Source organism: Pseudorca crassidens, chromosome 8, assembly GCF_039906515.1.
Source record: "Pseudorca crassidens isolate mPseCra1 chromosome 8, mPseCra1.hap1, whole genome shotgun sequence".
NCBI lineage: Eukaryota > Metazoa > Chordata > Mammalia > Artiodactyla > Delphinidae > Pseudorca > Pseudorca crassidens.
The window spans coordinates 30339360-30361027 of record NC_090303.1 but is presented as its reverse complement, the minus strand read 5'-3'; the positions used below and the strand labels follow the sequence as shown (position 1 = coordinate 30361027).

The window sequence follows — 21668 nt, the reverse complement described above, 5'->3', positions numbered from 1 at the left end:
TTTTGTACTATAACTGAAAACCAGCAGTTTCTCTATTCAGATGATGAGCAAACAGATTTTAGCAGTAAGTATCATGTCGTAGCATTTTCAAGATTTGTAAATGATGGTGAAATTAAAGAGAACTTTTCTTCTGTTGCAAAGGACTGCTGAGACAAACAAAAGTACATACTTCGCATTTTTGTCTTTATACCTAGACAGAAAGGTCTGTCTTAGAGGGACTATATTGGCGTCTGTATTTATGGTGCCCCATCAATAGTTTGTTTCAGAAGTTTCAACTGGTAAAAAAAAAATAAATAAATAAGGAAGGAAAATCTTAACATTACAATATAGAACTGCATCTTCACAGAAAGATACAGGTGTCAACAATTCTTTTTTATTTCTTTTCTCTTATAATGAGAACTTTTTTTTTAAATGAGAACTTTTAAGACCTACTCTCTTAGCAACTTTCAAATATGCAATATAGTATTATTAATTATAGTCATCATGCTGTACATTACATCCCCATTACTTACTTATTTTATTACTGGAAATTTGTACTATTTGACCCCCTTATTTTCCCCCCAGACTCTGGCAACTACTCATCTATTTTCTACATCTATGAGATTTCATAAAATTTAGATTCTACATATAAGTGAGATCATATGGTATCTGTCTTTCTTTTGCCCGAGTTATTTCACTTAGCACATTCATGTTGTTCCAAATGACAAGATTTCCTTCCTTTTTATGGCTGAATAATATTCCATTGTACATATATACACCACATTTTCTTTATCCATTCATTCATAGATGAACATTTAGGTTGTCTTCATATCTTGGCTATTGTAAATAATACTGCAATAAGCATGGGGGTGCATATATCTTTTTGAGTACTGTTTTCATTTTCTTCAGATAAATACCCAGAAGTGGAATTGCTGGATCAACAATTCTTGATGATAAAAATGAAAAAAAATTCTGGATAACACTACAAAAATGGCTAACTTTATTGTCAAAGACCAGTTCATCTAGTACATTTAAAAACTGCGCGAAAATGTGGACAAAAAGAACATAAATCCTCTGCTAAGTAAAGAAATCTGATGGTTTATCAGAGGAAGACTTTTTGACAGGATGCTTTAGCTGAAAGATGAATTGAAGAAATTCTTTCAAGAATTTTTTTCTTAAAACATTTTCGAGATTTTGCTTAGTGTTTTGAAGATGAAGAATGAGTTCAAAAACTAGTCTACTTAAGTGATAGTTTTCAACACATAAACCAATTGAATAAGTCTCTGCAACGCCTTGGAGAAAATGTTTTGACTTCAGGTGACAAGATGCTTGGATTTAAAGGGAAACTAAATCTTTGGGAAAATCATGTTGCAAAAAACAAACCCCATGAAATCTTGAAAAATTTCCACTGCTGGTTAGCCTTTTGAACAAGGAAGGAAACTGACAAGTCTCAAGTCCTACCCAAAGACGAGAAGAGCCGAAGAACAAAATTAACAGCATTTACCTTCTCTTCCTAGACTGAACGGGTGTGATCCTTTTTCTGAAACTTCTGCTCAGCCAGAGAACTGAACTTTGAGATAAAACAAAGTCAGAGAGCTGTATTGTGATGATACTCAAGTTGAGACTTACTGCTCTGTCCTAAGCAAGCAATAAATCTCTTCACCATTTCTGTGAAAGAATATCCTGCCATTCATAAGAAATCAGGAAACATTTTGCTACTGTTTTTAGCTTCCTATGTGTGTGAGCAAGGTGTTTTGTATAACAAGTATCTTCGGCAAGATTAAACTCATTTAATTTTAATTGAAAATAAATCCCTTTGTATGTCTCTCAATTTTGACTGAGAACTATTTTGTGCAGCAAAACCTAGGCACAGACTCACATCTCAGAAGTTTTATTCTTTATTTTTAGTATCAAAAATAATACTTTTTAATCAGAGGCCTAAAAAAGTTGAAGAAATCAATGTCTTTACGTGACAATTTTGAATAAATTACTATGACTACTTATTAGCCCCTATGATATCACTCAAGAAAAAAATGTTTTGTCAAAGTCTTAAATAAATTTGTGTTTCAAACTAACTTGTATTCATGTTAATTAGGATTACGGTTGAGTAAATTCGCTACTGCCAATAACATTAATGGAAATCAAATTACAACTTTTATTTAAATTAAACATATTGAGCCTACCTTAAAAAAATTAAAGCCCATTTTTACCTTAAGCCATAATTTAACAAAAACTTATTAAGTTTGCCTTATGGGTTTTTAAAATTTGTACAAAGAAACAAATTTAAAGTCAAGAGGGCTTAAGCTACACCTAACTGCCTTTTCTTTTTTTCTCTCTCTAGGAAAAGTTGCCTTAAGTTTTAAAAAGGAGGAAGCTTAAAATTGCCCTTAAACAAATTGTGTATTATATATCTACTTCATTAGGAACTTGTAAAGCAGAAATTTATGATAAGAATATAAGACTTACTTGGATACAAAATAATTTTTTAATGAAAAAAACTAAAACTTCCTTTACCTACCTCACTGACATACATTAAAGGGGCTATAATTTACAGGGATGAGGAAACACACAAAACGAATAGACTAATGAATTGGCGAAAATAAGCACAGCCACAGGAAAATATTTCTCAACTTAAAATAGCACTGAAAATTATTATTGTAATATTATATCTACAACTAATCGATCTCATTCAATTACAAAGAGCCATGGAATTCTTTTTTTCTATAGGAAACCTAAAAATTATTTCAAGGATTTCCTCAGGATAAAAAGATTGAGAAATATTGTTCTCTCTTACATATTACATAGATGGAAGGCAGGCAAGAAGGCAGGAAGGAAAGAAGGAAAACAGTGAAATAGTCGTTTTCTGTTATGATCCCCTATCACTCTTAATACACTCCAGTGTGTATCTTACAAAAACAATACTCTCCTACTTTACCACCATACAACCCTTCCATTTACGAAGTCATCACTAATACTATCACTATGTTCCAATCCACAGACTCTATTTTAATTTTGCCAATGATCACATCAACATATCCTTTTAACTTATAGTGCAGATACTTGTACAGAAGGTAGTATTGCTTCTAACTTGCATGTCTCATAAATATTCAGTCTGGAACAGTTGTTTAATCTCTCTCTTTCTCTCTCTTTTTTTAACATCTTTATTGGAGTATAATTGCTTTACAATGGTGTGTTAGTTTCTGCTTTATAACAAAGTGAATCAGCTATACATATACATATATCACCATATCTCCTCCCTCTTGCATCTCCCTCCCACCCTCCCTATCCCACCCCTCCAGGAGGTAACAAAGCAACGAGCTGATCTCCCTGTGCTATGCGGCTGCTTCCCACTAGGTATCTGTTTTACATTTGGTAATATATATAAGTCCATGTCACTCTCTCACTTCGTCCCAGCTTACGCTTTCCGCTCCCCATGTCCTCAAGTCAATTCTCTACAACTGCGTCTTTATTCCTGTCCTGCCCCTAGGTTCATCAGAACCATTTTCTTTTAGATTCCATATATATGTGTTAGCACATAGTATTTGTTTTTCTCTTTCTGACTCATTTCACTCTTTATGACAGACTCTAGGTCCATCCACCTCGCTACAAATAACTCAATTTCGTTTCATTTTATGGCTGAGAAATATTCCATTGTATATATGTGCCACATCTTCTTTAACCATTCATCTGTCGATGGACACTTAGGTTGCTTCCATGTCCTGGCTATTGTAAATAAAGCTGCAACGAACACTATGGTACATGACTCTTGAATTATGGTTTTCTCAGGGTATATGCCCAGTAGTGGGATCGCTGGGTTGTATGGTAGTTTTATTTTTAGTTTTCTAAGGAACCTCCATACTGTTCTCCATAGTGGCTGTATCAATGTACATTCCCGCCAACAATGCAAGAGGATTCCCCTTTCTCGACAACCTCTCCAGCAATTATTGTTTGTAGATTTTTTGATGACGGCCATTCTGAGTGGTGTGAGATGATATCTCATTGTAGTTTTGATTTGCATTTCTCTAATGATTAACGATATTGAGCATTCTTTCATGTGTTTGTTGGCAATCTGTATATCTTCTTTGGAGAAATGTCTATTTAGATCTTCTGCCCAGTTTTGGATTTGGTTGTTTGCTTTTTGATATTGACCTGCATGTAAATTTTGGAGGTAAATCCTTTGTCAGTTGGTTCATTTGCAAATATTTTCTCTCACCCTGAGGGTTGCCTTTTCATCTTGTTTATGGTTTCCTTTGCTGTGCAAAAGCTTTTAACTTTCATTAGGTCCCATTTGTTTATTTCTGTTTTTATTTCCATTTCTCTAGGAGGTGGGTCAAAAAGGATCTTGCTGTGATTTATGTCATAGAGTGGTCTGCCTATGTTTTCCTCTAAGAGTTTGATAGTGTCTGGCCTTACATTTAGGTCTTTAATCCATTTTGAGTTTATTTTTGTGCATGGTGTTAAGGAGTGTTCTAATTTCATTCTTTTCCATGTAGCTGTCCTGTTTTCCCAGCTTACTGAAGAGGCTCTCTTCTCTGCATTGTATATTCTTGCCTCCTTAAAATATGAAAACATTTCCACTAAGATCAGGAACAAGACAAGGTTGCCCACTCTCACCACTCTTATTCAACATAGTTTTGGAAGTTTTGGCCACAGCAATCAGAGAAGAAAAAGAAATAAAAGGAATCCAAGTCAGAAAAGAAGTAAAGCTGTCACTGTTTGCAGATGACATGATACTACACATAGAGAATCCTAAAGATGCCACCAGAAAACTACTAGAGCTAATCAATGAATTTGGTAAAGTAGCAGGTTATGAAATGAATGCACTGAAATCGCTTGCATTCCTATACACTGATGATGAAAAATCTGAAAGAGAAATGACCATTTATCATTGTAAAAAAAAAAGAATAAAATACCTAGGAATAAACCTATCTAAGGAGACAAAAGACTTGTATGCAGAAAACTATAAGACACTGATGAAAGAAATTAAAGATGATACAAACAGACGGAGAGATATACCATGTTCTTGGGTTGGAAGAATCAACATTGTGAAAATGACTCTACTACCCAAAGCAATCCAGAGATTCAATGCAATCCCTATCAAACTACCAATAGTATCTTTCACAGAACTAGAACAAAAAATTTCACAATTTGTATGGAAACACAAAAGACCCCTAATAGCCAAAGCAATCTTGAGAAAGGAAAACAGAGCTGGAGGAATCAGGCTCCCTGATTTCAGACTATACTACAAAGCTACAGTAATCAAGACCGTATGGTACTGGCACAGAAACAGAAATATAGATCAATGGAACAGGATAGAAAGCCCAGAGATAAACCCACACACATATATCTCTTTCTGTTATGTCCTTAATAGTCTTGAAAGTTGGCAGGCTTTTCATGCTGTGAGGATGAGTCCTTTCTGGGTCTGGAGGATGTTGCCTCATAACCAGACTCAGGTTTCTTTAGGGTGAAGTCATCATTGAGATTTCAATATTACACCCCCATACTGTTCCTCAGCGAAACCTCAGCCACGATTATAATCTTCCAAATTATGACTATCATTCCCTCCTTGTTTTTAGTTATTTTATTAAATACGAGTTTTTTCCTCCCTTATTTAAAATATTTACATCAGTATGGACTCATAGGTTCCTGTTTTATTAAATGGGGTATCATCTGATACTGTCACTGATTTTGATGTTCAAATTGTCCTAGATTTGCTTAATGAGAGAACCATCAAGTAGGCTTACATATACTTTTGATGTCTTTGTCATTCTTTGAACATATCTTTACTTCTTAGTATAAAGTATTCTTGGACAAAAATTCTTATGATTTAATGCAGATGCTGTTTGGAAGCCAAGAAAATTGCTAAGTGGATATCAATGAGTCTATGCCCATCTGTGAATATAATTCACAGGCACTCACATACAAAGTTGATTCTCATTATTAACAGTAGTAGTTATGTGCTATCAAGTCACTGCAAATTACAAATTAGGGAATACTGAACCACTGCCCCTGAGAATGTAGGGTTAGGCTCGTTTGAGTCTCTGGTCACATTTTCACCAACTGGTCAACATATAACCTCATTGTTTTATGTGCGTTTCTGCTTAAAAACATCATACACAATATATATCATTGATTCATTGGCACTGAACTCATGACCAACAGCACAACAATTCATGCCTGAAGGAAGCATATTTAACACACATATTTTCTACATAAGACACGTCATAGCCTTCTTGTCCTTACGAAAACTAGACAAACTTCAGCACTATGACTGGAAACAGCAAAAGCACTGAGAAAAAGCACAAAAATATGAACACCATGGAACTAAACAGACCAAGAAGAGGAAGCGTGTTAACAGTATGATAGCTGAAACAGAAGGCAGAGCATCGCCTTGGTCAAGCTCAGCTGGGAACATGCAAGTCACTCAACTCAAACTGTTCACTGTTCTGTCCATGCCCACAAATGACCATGGGGGTGCTGTATTTATTGTGGGGTTAGAGATAAATTTTACCAAGTACATGAATTCTCAAATACTGAATCCATGAATAATTAGGGATAGTCTATTTTTTAAAAAAAGGGTTCATACCCATACTTGCAATTCCAAATGAAAATCTCAAGGTTCTAACTAGCATTTTCTTCCTCCCTTGTTTGTAAATCATTTCTCAGTAGGTAAGATAATTGTAAATCCAATTATTCTTAATGTATTAATTTATTTGCCTAATCAACAAACTTATTTGCTCAAAGTAATCGAACTTGCAATCACCCTGATTCCCTCTGCTATCTGGCCTTTCATCACAGCACTCTCCAGGCGCCAGGACATTCTGTGACCCCCTCCTTTCAGCTCTTCCTCCCTAGCACTGCCTTACTATCCCTGGAACATCAAACACTCCCCCTTGATGTCTAGCCTCTTTGGGTGCCTGAGCTTAATATCTCCCCTGAGACTTCCTGGAAGAATTCCCTCCCTCTTACCATCTGTCTCCTAGAACACAGATGATTCAGGCTGAGTCAATAACTAGGAATAAAATTACTGGATAGTAGAGTAAGTATACGCTGAATCTTATTTAAAAAATCCTAAATAGACATTTCACCAAGGAAGACATACAGATGGCCAAGAGGCACATGAAAACATGCTCAACATCACTAATTATTAGAGAAATGCAAATCAAAACTACAATGAGGTATCACCTCACGCCAGTAAGAATGACCATTATCAAAAAATCTAGAAACAATAAATGCTGGAAAGGGTGCAGAGAAAAGGGAACCCTCTTACATTGTTGGTGGGAATGTAAATTGATACAGCCACTATGGAGAACAGTATGGAGGTTCCTTAAAAAACTAAATATAGAACTACCGTATGACCCAGCAATCCCATTACTGGGCATATACCCCGAGAAAACCATAATTCAAAAAGAGTCATGTACCAAAATGTTCATTGCAGCTCTATTTACAATAGCCAGGACATGGAAGCAACCTAAGTGTCCATCATCAGATGAATGGATAAAGAAGATGTGGCACATATATACAATGGAATATTACTCAGCCATAAAAAGGAACGAAATTGGGTCATTTGTAGAGATGTGGATGAACCTAGAGTCTGTCATACAGAGTGAAGTAAGGCAGAAAGAGAAAAACAAATATCGTATATTAATGCATATATGTGCAATATAGAAAATGGTACAGATGAACCTATTTGTAGGGCAGCAATAGAGACACAGATGTAGAGAATGGACATGTGGGCATGGTGGCGAAGGGGAGGGTGGGACAAATTGGGAGATTAGGTTTGACATAAATACAATACCATGTGTAAAACAGCTAGTAGGAACCTGCTGTATTGCACAGGGAGCTCAGCTCAGTGCTCTGTGATGATCTAGATGGGTGGGATGGGAGGGGTGGGAGGGAGGTCCGAGAGGAAGGGGATATATGTATACGTATAGCTGATTCACTTTGTTGTACAGCAGAAACTAACACAACATTGTAAAGCAATTTTATGCCTAAATAAATAAATAAAATTTAAAAAATGTTCAAAACTTAATGTCTTGTTTTGGTAAGAGCTGTATATTGCCATGTACTGATAAAATACCAAAATGTAAAAAGTTTGTCTAGGTGTGATGTCGACATCTGGTTTTCTTTCTGTATTGAGTCAGTCTTTCCCAGTTCATGGAACTCCCATGAAAGGGATATATGATGACTGAGTTCCTTTTGGAGAAGCTCTCTTTAGGCAGATGAAGGGGTTCAGAGAGAGCCCTCAGCTCAAAATACTATACCAAAGCAGCATCTATCAGGATGGCATGTCCTGAATTCCTTCACTACCAACATAAAGTAGTTAATTCAGACTAAAGTTCTGACCAAAAATCTGGGGGAAAAATCAACTTAAAGGCAATAGAAAGTAAGCAAAAGAAGACTAATACTAAAGAGGAGTCTATAATTGAAACTACACTTGTGAAAACAACAAATTTTTGAGTCTTCATTCATGACAATCTCTAACACATGCGCTGTCGGGAGGCAGAAAGCCACCGGTTACTGGCTTGATATGTCACAGCACAGCTTGAGGCTGGGTGAAAATCTAGACAGAAGAAAACATGGGAAGGAGGGCATCAAGGGAGGGGAGTGACAGAATCAGCATATAAAATCTATCCAAACCCTTTGCTGACCACCAAACTATACAACCACAGGGAAGGCCAGAGGGGTGCTAACAAAGAAAAAGCTTTAGAAACTGAAAAATCACAGCAGAACTTTCAGTTCCTGTTGTCTGCAGGCAAATCCAGTCTGGGGATTAACTGTCTGCCAGAAGAAAATCATTCTTTAGAGACATAATAGGGCTTCTGATTATATTGCACAAAATTTCAAATTAAAAATAACCAATATAAATTAAAATATGTAAGGAAATGCATATATATAATCTTAAGAAAAAACTCTGAAAGAGAACCAAATGGAAATTCTAAAATTGAAAATTTTAATATATTCCTAAAAATTCAGTATATGAACTTAACAACAGATTTGAAAAAAGTATTGATGAAATCAAAGACAGATTGGTTACAGAAAATATCCATTTCAGAGATAACAATTTTAGAAAAAGGACGACCAACACTGAACAAGTAGAATTTGAAATTAAAAACACAAATACCATTTACATTAGCACCCCCAAAATAAAATACTTAGCATAAATCTAACAAAACATGTACAAGATATATAGGAGAAAGACTATAAAACTCTGGTGAATGTAATCAAAAAAGGACTAAAGAGAAGGAGGGGAAGATGGCGGAAGAGTAAGACGCGGAGATCACCTTCCTCCCCACAGATACACCAGAAATACATCTACACGCGGAACAACTCCTACAGAACACCTACTGAACGCTGGCAGAAGACCTTAGACCTCCCAAAAGGCAAGAAAGTCCCCACGTACCTGGGTTGGGCAAAAGAAAAAAGAATAAACAGAGACCAAAGAAGAGGGACGGGACCTGCACCAGTGGGAGGGAGCTGTGAAGGAGGAAAGGTTTCCACACACTAGGAAGCCCCTTCGTGGGCGGAGACTGCGGGTGGCGGAAGGGGAAGCTTCGGAGCCGCACAGGAGAGCACAGCAACAGGGGCGCAGAGAGCAAAGCGGAGAGATTTCCGCACAGAGGATCGGTGCCGACCGGCACTCACCAGCCCGAGAGGCTTCTCTGCTCACCTGCCAGGGCGGTCGGAGCTGCGAGCTGAGGCTCGGGCTTCGGTTGGAGAGCAGGGAGAGGACTGGGGTTGGTGGTGTGAACACAGCCTGAAGGGGGTAGTGTGCCATGGCTGGCCGGGAGGGAGTCCGGGGAAAAGTCTGGAGCTGCCGAAGAGGCAAGAGACTTTTTCTTCCCTCTTTGTTTCCTGGTGCGCTAGGAGAGGGGATTAAGAGCACTGCTTAATGGAGCTCCAGAGACGGGCACGAGCCGCGGCTAAAAGCGCGGACCCCAGAGACAGACATGAGACGCTAAGGCCGCTGCTGCCGCCACCAAGAAGCCTGTGTGCGAGCACAGGTCACTATCCACACCCCCCTCCGGGGAGCCTGTGCAGCCCGCCACTGCCAGGGTCCCGGGATCCAGGGACAACTTCCCAGGGAGAACGCACAGCGTGCCTCAGGCTGGTGCAACGTCATGCCAGCCTCTGCCGCCACAGGCTCGCCCCGCATCCGTACCCCTCCCTCCCCACAGCCTGAGTGAGCCAGAGCCCCGGAAGCAGCTGCTACTTTAACCCCGTCCTGTCTGAGCAAAGAACAAACGCCCTCCAGCAACCTACACGCAGAGGCGGGGCCAAATCCAAAGCTGAGCCCCGGGAGTTGTGAGAACAAGGAAGAGAAAGGGAAATCTCTCCCAGCAGCCTCAGAAGCAGCGGATTAAAGCTCCACAATCAACTTGGTGTACCCTGCATCTGTGGAATACATGAATAGACAACGAATCATCCCAAATTGAGGAGGTGGACTTTGAGAGCAAGATTTATGATTTTCCCCCCTTTTCCTCTTTTTGTGTGTATGTGTATGCGTCTGTGTGAGATTCTGTCTATACAGCTTTGCTTTTACCATTTGTCCTAGGGTTCTATCCGTCCGTATAGTTTTTCTTTAAAAGTATTTTTCTTAATAATTATTTTTTATTTTAATAACTTTATTTTATTTTATCTTACTTTATCTTCTTTCTTTCTTTCTTTCCTTCTCTCTCTCTCTCTTTTTCTTTCTTTCTTCTTTTTCTCCCTTTTATTCTGAGCCGTGTGGATGAAAGGCTCTTGGTGCTGCAGCCAGGAGTCAGTGCTGTGCCTCTGAGGTGGGAGAGCCAACTTCAAGACACTGGTCCACAAGAGACCTCCCAGCTCCACATAATATCAATGGCGAAAATCTCCCAAAGATTTCCATCTCAACACCAGCACCCAGCTTCACTCAACGACCAGCAAGCTACAGTGCTGGACATCCTATACCAAACAACTAGCAAGACAGGAACACAACCCCACCCATTAGCAGAGAGGCTGGCTAAAATAATAATAAGTCCACAGATACCCCAAAACACACCACCAGACGTGGACCTGCCCACCAGAACACAGGCATTACTCCCCTCCACCAGGAAGCCTACAAAACCCACTGAACCAACCTGGCTTAGCCACTGGGGACAGACATCAAAAACAATGGGAACTACGAACCTGCAGCCTATAAAAAGGAGACCCCAAACACAGTAAGATAAGCAAAATGAGAAGACAGAAAAACACACAGCAGATGAAGGAGCAAGATAAAAACCCACCAGACCTAACAAATGAAGAGGAAATAGGCAGTCTACCTGAAAAAGAATTCAGAATAATGATAGTAAAGATGATCCAAAATCTTGGAAAAAGAATAGACAAAATGCAAGAAACATTTAACAAGGACCTAAAAGAACTAAAGATGAAACAAGCAATGATGAACAACACAATAAATGAAATTAAAAATACTCTAGATGGGATCAATAGCAGAATAACTGAGGCAGAAGAACGGATAAGTGACCTGGAAGATAAAATAGTGGAAATAACTACTGCAGAGCAGAATAAACAAGAATGAAAAGAACTGAGGACAGTCTCAGAGACCTCTGGGACAACATTAAATGCACCAACATTCAAATTACAGGGGTTCCAGAAGAAGAAGAGAAAAAGAAAGGGACTGAGAAAATATTTGAAGAGATTATAGTTGGAAACTTCCCTAATATGGGAAGGAAATAGTTAATCAAGTCCAGGAAGCACAGAGTCCCATACAGGATAAATCCAAGGAGAAATATGCCAAGACACATATTAATCAAACTGTCAAAAATTAAATACAAAGAAAACATATTAAAAGCAGCAAGGGAAAAACAACAACACACAAGGGAATCCCCATAAGGTTAACAGCTGATCTTTCAGCAGAAACTCTGAAAGCCAGAAGGGAATGGCAGGACATATTTAAAGTGATGAAGGAGAAAAACCTGCAACTAAGATTACTCTACCCAGCAAGGATCTCATTCAGATTTGATGGAGAAATTAAAACCTTTACAGACAAGCAAAAGCTGAGAGAGTTCAGCACCACCAAACCAGCTCTACAACAAATGCTAAAGGGACTTCTCTAGGCAGGAAACATAAGAGAAGGAAAAGAACTACAATAACGAACCCAAAACAATTTAGAAAATGGGAATAGGACCATACATATTGATACTTACCTTAAATGTAAATGGACTAAATTCTCCCACCAGAAGACACAGATTGGCTGAATGGATACAAAAATAAGACCCATATATATGCTGTCTACAAGAGACCCACTTCAGACCTAGCGACACATACAGACTGAGAGTGAGGGGATGGAGAAAGATATTCCATGCAAATGGAAACCAAAAGAAAGTTGGAGTAGCAATTCTCATATCAGACAAAATAGACTTTAAAATAAAGACTATTAGAAGAGACAAAGAAGGACACTACATAATGATCAAGGGATCGATCCAAGAAGATATAACAATTGTAAATATTTATGCATCCAACACAGGAGCACCTCAATACATAAGGCAAATACTAACAGCCATAGAAGGGGAAACTGACAGTAACACATTCATAGTAGGGGACTTTAACACCCCACTTTCACCAATGGACAGATCATCCAAGATGAAAATAAATAAGGAAACACAAACTTTAAATGATACATTAAACAAGATAGACTTAATTGATACTTATAGGACATTCCATCCAAAAACAACAGAATACACATTTTTCTCAAGTGCTCATGGAACATTCTCCAGGATAGGTCACACCTTGGGTCACAAATCAAGCCTTGGTAAATTTAAGAAAATTGAAATTGTATCAAGTATCTTTTCCGACCACAATGCTATGAGACTAGGTATCAATTACAGGAAAATATCTGTAAAAAATACAAACACATGGAGGCTAAACAATACACTACTCAATAACGAAGTGATCACTGAAAAAATCAAAGAGGAAGTCAAAAAATACCTAGAAACAAATGACAATGGAGACACGATGACCGAAAACCTATGGGATGTAGCAAAAGCAGTTCTAAGAAGGAAGTTTATAGCAATACAATTCTACCTTAAGAAACAGGAAACATCTCGAATAAACAACTTAACCTTGCACCTAAACCAATTAGAGACAGAAGAACAAAAAAACCCCAAAGTTAGCAGAAGGAAAGAAATCATAAAAATCAGATCAGAAATAAATGAAAAAGAAATGAAGGAAACAATAGCAAAGATCAATAAAACTAAAAGCTGGTTCTTTGAGAAGATAAACAAAATTGATAAACCATTAGCCAGACTCATGAAGAAAAAAAGGGAGAAGACTCAAATCAATAGAATCAGAAAGGCAAAAGGAGAAGTAACAACTGACAGTGCAGAAATACAAAAGACCATGAGAGATTACTACAAGTAACTATGCCAATAAAATGGACAACCTGGAAGATATGGAAAAATTCTTAAAAATGCACAACCTGCCAAGACTGAATCAGGAAGAAATAGAAAATATGAACAGACCAAGCACAAGCACTGAAATTGAAACTGTGATTAAAAACTTCAAACAAACAAAAGCCCAGGACCAGATGGCTTCACAGGCGAATTCTATCAAACATTTAGAGAAGAGCTAACACCTATCCTTCTCAAACTCTTCCAAAATACAGCAGACGGAGGAACACTCCCCCAAACTCATTCTACGAGGCCACCATCACCCTGATACCAAAAACAGACAAAGATGTCACAAAGAAAGAAAACTACAGGCCAATATCACTAATGAACATAGATGCAAAAATCCTCAACAAAATACTAGCCAACAGAATCCAACGGCACGTTAAAAGGATCATACACCATGATCAAGTGGGGTTTATTCCAGGAATGCAAGGATTCTTCAATATATGCAAATCAATCAACGTGATACACCACATTAACAAACTGAAGGAGAAAAAACATATGATCATCTCAATAGATGCAGAGAAAGCTTTTGACAAAATTCAACACCCATTTATGATAAAAAACCCTGCAAGAAGTAGGCATAGAGGGAACTTTCCTCAACATAATAAGGCCATATAGGACAAACCCACAGCCAACATCGTCCTCAATGGTGAAAAACTGAAAGCATTTCCACTAAAATCAGAAACAAGACAAGGTTGCCCACTCTCACCACTCTTATTCAACAGTTTTGGAAGTTTTAGTCACAGCTGTCACTGTTTGCAGATGACATGATACTATACATAGAGAATCCTAAAGATGCTACCAGAAAACTACTCGAGCTAGTCAATGAATTTGGTAAAGTAGCAGGATACAAAATTAATGCACAGAAATCTCTGGCATTCCTGTACACTAATGATGAAAAATCTGAAAGTGAAATTAAGAAAACACTCCCATTTACCATTGCAAAGAATAAAATATCTAGGAATAAACCTACCTAAGGAGGCAAAAGACCTGTATGCAGAAAATTATAAGACACTGATGAAAGAAATTAAAGATGATACAAATAGATGGAGAGATATACCATGTTCTTGGATTGGAAGAATCAACATTGTGAAAATGACTCTACTACACAAAGCAAACTACAGATTCAGTGCAATCCCTATCAAACTACCACTGGCATTTTTCACAGAACTAGAACAAAACATTCACCATTTGTATGGAAACACAAAAGACCCCGAATAGCCAAAGCAATCTTGAGAACGAAAAACGGATCTGGAGGAATCAGGCTCCCTGACTTCAGACTATACTACAAAGCTACAGTAATCAAGACAGTATGGGACTGGCACAAAAACAGAAAGATAGATCAATGGAACAGGATAGAAAGCCCAGAGAGAAACCCACGCACATATGGTCACCTTATCTTTGATAAAGGAGGCAGGAATGTACAGTGGAGAAAGGACAGGCTCTTCAATAAGTGGTGCTGGGAAAACTGGACAGGTATATGTAAAAGTATGAGATTAGGTCATTCTCTAACACCATACACAAAAATAAGCTCAAAATGTATTAAAGATCTAAACGTAAGGCCAGAAACTATGAAACTCTTAGAGGAAAACATAGGCAGAACACTCTATGACATAAATCACAGCAAGATCCTTTTGACCCACCTCCTAGAGAAATGGAAATAAAAACAAAAATAAACAAATGACCTAATGAAACTTGAAAGCTTTTGCACAGCAAAGGAAGCCATAAACAAGACCAAAAGACAACCCTCAGAATGGGAGAAAATATTTGCAAATGAAGCAACTGACAAAGGATTAATCTCCAAAATTTATAAGCAGCTCATGCAGCTCAATAACAAAAGAACAAACAACCCAATCCAAAAATGGGCAGAAGACCTAAATAGACATTTCTCCAAAGAAGATATACAGACTGCCAACAAACACATGAAAGAATACTCAACATCATTAATCATTAGAGAAATGCAAATCAAAACTACAATGAGATATCATCTCACACCAGTCAGAATGGCCATCATCAAAAAAATCTAGAAACAATAAATGCTGGAGAGGGTGTGGAGAAAAGGGAACACTCTTGCACTGCTGGTGGGAATGTGAATTGGTACAGCCACTATGGAAAACAGTATGGAGGTTCCTTAAAAAGCTACAAATCGAACTACCATATGACCCAACAGTCCCTCTACTGGGCATATACCCTGAGAAAACCATAATTCAAAAACAGTCATGTACCAAAATGTTCATTGCAGCTCTATTTACAGTAGCCCGGAGATGGAAACAACCTAAGTGTCCATCATCGGATGAATGGATAAAGAAGATGGGGCACATGTATACAATGGAATATTACTCAGCCATAACAAGGAACAAAACTGAGTTATTTGTAGTGAGGTGGATGGACCTATAGTCTGTCATACAGAGTGTAGTAAGTCAGAAAGAGAAAGACAAATACCATATGCTCACACATATATATGGAATTTAAGAAAAAAAAATGTCATGAAGAACCTAGGGGTAGGACAGGAATAAAGACACAGACCTACTAGAGAATGGACTTGAGGATATGGGGAGGGGGAAGGGTAAGCTGTGACAAAGCGAGAGAGTGGCATGGACATATATACACTACCAAATGTAAAACAGATAGCTAGTGGGAAGCAGCGTCATAGCACAGGGAGATCAGCTCGGTGCTTTGTGACCACCTAGAGGGGTGGGATAGGGAGGGTGGGAGGGAGGGAGACGCAAGAGGGAAGAGATACGGGGACATATGTATAACTGATTCACCTTGTTATAAAGCAGAAACTGACACACCATTGTAAAGCAATTATACTCCAATAAAGATGTAAAAAAATTTTTTTTAATAAATAAATAAAGGACTAAATATATCAAGAGATATGTTCATATATAGAAAGGCTTAATACTGTTAAAACATCACTTCTTCCCAACTTGGTCTATAGATTCAATGCATTCTGTATCTAAATCCCAACAAGTTATTTTATGGATATTGACAAAATAATTCTAAAGTTTATATGGAGAAGCAAAAGATCCAGAATAACCAGCACTGTATTGAAGGAAAAGAAGAAAGTTGGAAGACTGAGACTAACTGATTTCAAGACTTACTATAAAGCTACAGTAATCAAAACACTATGAAAGAATAGACAAACGAATCAAGGGAACAGAAGACAGAGCCCAGAAATAGACATATAAATATAGTCAACGACCTTTGACAAAGGAACAAGGGCAATTACAATGGAGCAAACATAGTCTTTCACCAAATAGTGCTGGAAAAATTGGACACCCACAGGCAAAAAAAGAAAGAAACAAAGAATCCAAACACAGATTTTACAGATTTCAAGAAAATCAACTCAAAATGGATCAGAGACCTATAATATAAAACTAAGCTGTAAAACTCCTAAAAGATAACACAGAAGAAAATCTAGGTGATCTTAGGTTTGGTGATAAATTTTTGTTACCTCATGAAATGCATAATCCATTAAAAAAAAGTTGAACTTTATTAAATTTTAAAATATCTGCTCTGTCAAATACACTATCATGTGAATGAAAAGACAAGACACAGACTGGGAGAAAATATTTGTAAAACACACATAAAGTACAGGACAGATATCTAAAATATATAAAGAATTTTTAAAACTCAACCAGAAGAAAATAAATGACCTAACTAAAATATGGGTAAAATATCTGAAGAGCCTCACCAAAAAAGACATACAAATGGCAAGTAGGCACATGATAAAATGCTCAACATCAGATGTTTCCAGAGAATTGCAAATGAGAACAAAAAAACCACATACTCCTTCCTTTCGGAATGGCTAATATCCAAAACAGCAAATGCTGGTGAGGATGTGGAACAACAGGAATTCATATTCATTGTGAATGTTGGAAGTCTTCCACTTTGGAATACAGCTTGACAGTTTCCTACAAAACTAAACATAAAACCTAACAGTTGCAATTTATGGTATTTACCATAAACTAAAAACATAAGCTGAAAACTTATGTTTACATAAATACTTGCACTTCAATGTTTATAGATTTATTTATAATTGCCAAAATTTGAAGCGACCAAGATGTCCTTCATTAGGTGAATGGATAAACATTAGGCAAATGGATACATTCAGGTAATGGAACATTGTCCAGTGCTAAAAAGGAATGATCTTCAAGCCATGAAAAGACATGGGAAAACATTAAATACATATGCTAAGTGGAAGATCTAAACTCAAGTATATGCATTTACTAAAGATATATGTTAAAGACACAAAAATATTGAAATTAAAGAAAGGAAAATTATGTACTGAATTATAATAAAGATGGAATGACTAAAGTAATTATCTAAATATAGGAGCAAATAGGTATCAAGACAAGGAATATTACCAGAGGTCAAAAGTGACATTTCATAATGATTACAGGCTCAATATATCAGGAAAACATAATGTGTATAAATATGCATTCCCCCAATCATGGAAATAATGGGACAACAAAATACATGAAGAATGGTCTGGTAAAACTACAGAGCAAATCCATAACCATAACTGTAATCTTTAACACTACTCTCAGTAACTGATAGACCAACAGTGGTTGACAGAGTGTATCAATGGAGATATGGAAGATCTGAATATTACTATCAATTACCTTATCCCAAATGATGTTTATAGACCCTACATCCAGTGCCTACAGATATAAATTCTTCTCAAGTGCACCAATTTACCGAGTTACCAATATAGACACTGAGCCATGCATAAAACAAGTGTCATAAAATTTCAAAAGAGAGAAGACTTACAGACTATGTTCTCTGTCCACAACAGGAGGAAATGAGGAATCACGAAAATTAGATACCTAACAAAGCTTATATTTGGAAATATAAACAACTCTCTTTTTAATAACACATGGATAAAAATGATATAGGTGAAATTAGAAAATATTTTAAATAAATCATACAACATATTATATCAATATTTGTAGAAGACAACTAATATTATGCTCAGAGAGAAATATATAGCTTTAAGTTCTTATCATAGAAAGGAGTAAAGGCCTAAAATCAGTTATCTCAATGTTCATTTTACGAAGCTAGAAAAGAACAAGCAAATTAAATGCAAAGGATGTAGAAGAAGGAAAATAACTAAGAAAAAACTCAATGGCATAGAAAACAAACAGTAAATTAATAACGCCGAAGTTTTTTTAACCAATCAACACAATTGTAACAACAACTTGTAACAAGACTGATATAGGACAAGAGACAGACACAGAGATAGAAATAGAGATAGAGAGAAAAACATACACAGAGACAGAGAGAGAAGGAAAGAGAGAGAGACAAATTAGCACTATGAAAAGGTAAAAAGGGTCTACAATTATCAGTCCAGAGTTATCAAAAAAAGCTATTATAAATATCTTTATTCCTATACTTTGTTAACTTAGAAAAATTATCCTGAACTCTGTCTCATTCTTAATGTTTTAGGACATATAATTTCATAGAAAAATGAGCAACTGAAAATACTGAGGTCAAATGCCATGAAAATTTGTAAGAAAAAAAGGAATAAAGAGAATAACATCCTTACACACAACGAAAGTATGGCTTAGACACATACTCATAAAGCAGATAAAACTTATAATTTACTATTTTAAAATGAAAATCTCAGAAATGAGATGCTAGTAATCAGAAAAGCATTAATAAAAAACATATTTCAGAAATAAAAATATACTGAGAGAAATACAAAAGTGAATAAACTTATTTATTATTTCTTAAGGCAATTATAAGTTTAATATTTGTGTGTACTAATTTTAAAATGCTGCGTATTTTTTATTAAAAATTAAACTAAAAACAAATATAAAATAGGAAATTTCAACTAAGCCAAAAGGCTGTTTTTTAAATAATATACTGAAAATTTTTTCAAGAAAAATAATAGGAGAGGAAAAATAACACAAATTATAACCATCATGATTGAATATGGAAAAATCATGACAGATTTAAAGAGGAGAAAATATGAAATAATTATCAATATATTTGCTAATAAATTTGATAGTTGGGTTGAATTGGGCAAAATCCTCAAAAATAACACTAAAGCTGACAGGAAAAAAGAAAACAAAAACATAAAATCTCAATATCCTGTAGTTCTAAACTGTGTGCCAAGGCACATTAAGATGATACAGTGAACTCAAGAGTGGTGTCAGAATATATTTTAAATATATTTCATATATACACGAAATACGATTTGCAGAGAAAAATTTAGCTATCTGTGATACTAGAGAAGACAAAGATTGATTAAGTACTGGATGCAAAAAGTTTCACCCATTAAAGAATTAAAGTAAAAATAAGAACTTTTGTTTATAAGGTAAACTATTAAGAGAGTGAAAAGTCAAAGGAGTAATGTATTCCCAATAACATTTCTAAAAAAATACTAATAAACAGGATGTAGAGAGACTATATAGAAATACACAATAGAAAATCTGCAAATTTTTCTGATCGTTTGGTAAATGAAACTTAAAACACCATGATATTCCACCATACATCTACCAGAATGGTGAAGATAAATAATGACAATGACAATAATATTAAGTTTTGGAGAATGTAACTCTCTTACTCTGCTGGAGGAAGTGTAAATTGGTATAACTCCTTTGAAAATCTGTTTTGCAACCTCCACTAAAATTGTACATACACACATTTCCCATGCTCCAGGAATTCTACTCCTAGGTTTATACCTAAAAGAAATAGACACAAAAGTTCACTCAAAAATATGTACTAGAATGTTCATGGCAGTAGCAATATTTGAAATAGTCAAAATCGTAGAAACTAACTGAATATGTATCAACAATAGAATGGACAAATAAATGGTGTTACAGTCATACAACTCTACAGCAATGAGGAGAAATACCTAAATCATGCAACTCTATGGCCAAATTCCATAAATTTAACGTGGAATGAAAAATGACAAAGATAAAAAGTGCATTATGTGTTATTCCATTTATACAGACGCAAAAAGGACAAATGTTTTAGAAGTCAGAACTGTGGTTTTCCTGTCACAGGGTAGTGTTTGGAAGGTAAAATGACAGGTAATTCTGAGGTGTGGACAACATTCCATTTCTTGATATCAGTGCTATTTACAAAGGTATATTCACTTTATAAAAATTCACCCTAATATCTCTCCCTCCCCCTTTAATCTTCTCTATTGCTGTCAAAGGAAACCATCTATAATTCAAACCTAATCATGTCAACGCCCGGCTTACACATATTTTTATCTATAATATTACTTTTATCTGGATGACTCACCCACACCTGACTCTAACTCTTACTCCTTCCTAAGATTTAGTTCAAATGTCAGCACTTCCACAAGTCCCCGAGTGACCATTCATGTCCAGAGATGACCCTGTGCTCACCTCTGCTATATCACGTTGAATGTAAAATCCCTAGTCCCAGGAAGCAAAAGAACTGACTCTCTATTAACCAGTGTAGTAACACACATATCTTAAAAAGGCAAAAATATATTCTATTAACACTTATCATTTACTGAAGATTTGTATTTGACACCAATAGTTTAAGTTTGTAGAAATAGTATGAATATTATTTTCTCTATTCTTTGATTAGAAAAGATGACTCAAGCAGTGATGCAAGCAGTCTTGCTTGCTTTTGCTGGTCACCTGCTTTTTTGAAACCCAATTTGTTTGCAGGGTTTATCTGTTATAACTGGACCTTTTGTATGTTCTTGGTGGTTCACTGGGAATAATAGGTGCTAGCAAAATAATTTCTGATTGATTTACTTTAAATCTTAGCTATGTGCTCATTGATGTTTCTTTGAGTTCACTTATATGACAACAATTTGTACCAACACAAAGAGCCTATAAGCAGGTGTACCTCAAATTCCTCAGGGAAAAGGAAGCATCACTATATCTAAATTGGAGAAAACTGTTTCATTTCTGAGTCCAAATTTAGGAGAAAACAACAATATATCTGCAATGTGAAGGGCTATTTTCTACTAATATACTGAACCCTGTTTATGACTTAATTGTTTTCCACCTGTTAATTAAACAAATGTCTATGGTTAGCTACTTTGATAGAGGCAATGTTAATTTCTGGGAATACAATTATGAACAAAAACATTACGGTCTCTGTCTTCGCGGACATTACAGCTTAATAATTTAATAAACAAAATAAAGAACTCAAATATGATGGGTGATTTTTAAAAAGGCAAAATAGGGCTTCCCTGGTGGCGCAGTGGTTGAGAGTCCGCCTGCCGATGCAGGGGACACGGGTTTGTGCCCCGGTCCGGGAAGATCCCACATGCCG

General features: G+C 36.4%; 1 long non-coding RNA gene across 5 annotated transcripts in view; it reads right to left on the bottom strand.

Moving 5' to 3' along the window:
• The window catches only part of LOC137228942 (uncharacterized), a 544864-nt gene that overhangs the window by 164196 nt on the left and 359000 nt on the right, over positions 1–21668 (bottom strand). Inside the window, exon 2 of one of the 5 annotated variants that reach the window (XR_010945425.1) lies at positions 1484–1549. The exons of the other annotated variants lie outside the window; for them this stretch is intronic. This is a non-coding gene — a long non-coding RNA (uncharacterized lncRNA). The remainder of the gene's footprint in view (positions 1–1483; positions 1550–21668) is intronic. 5 annotated transcript variants of the gene reach the window in all.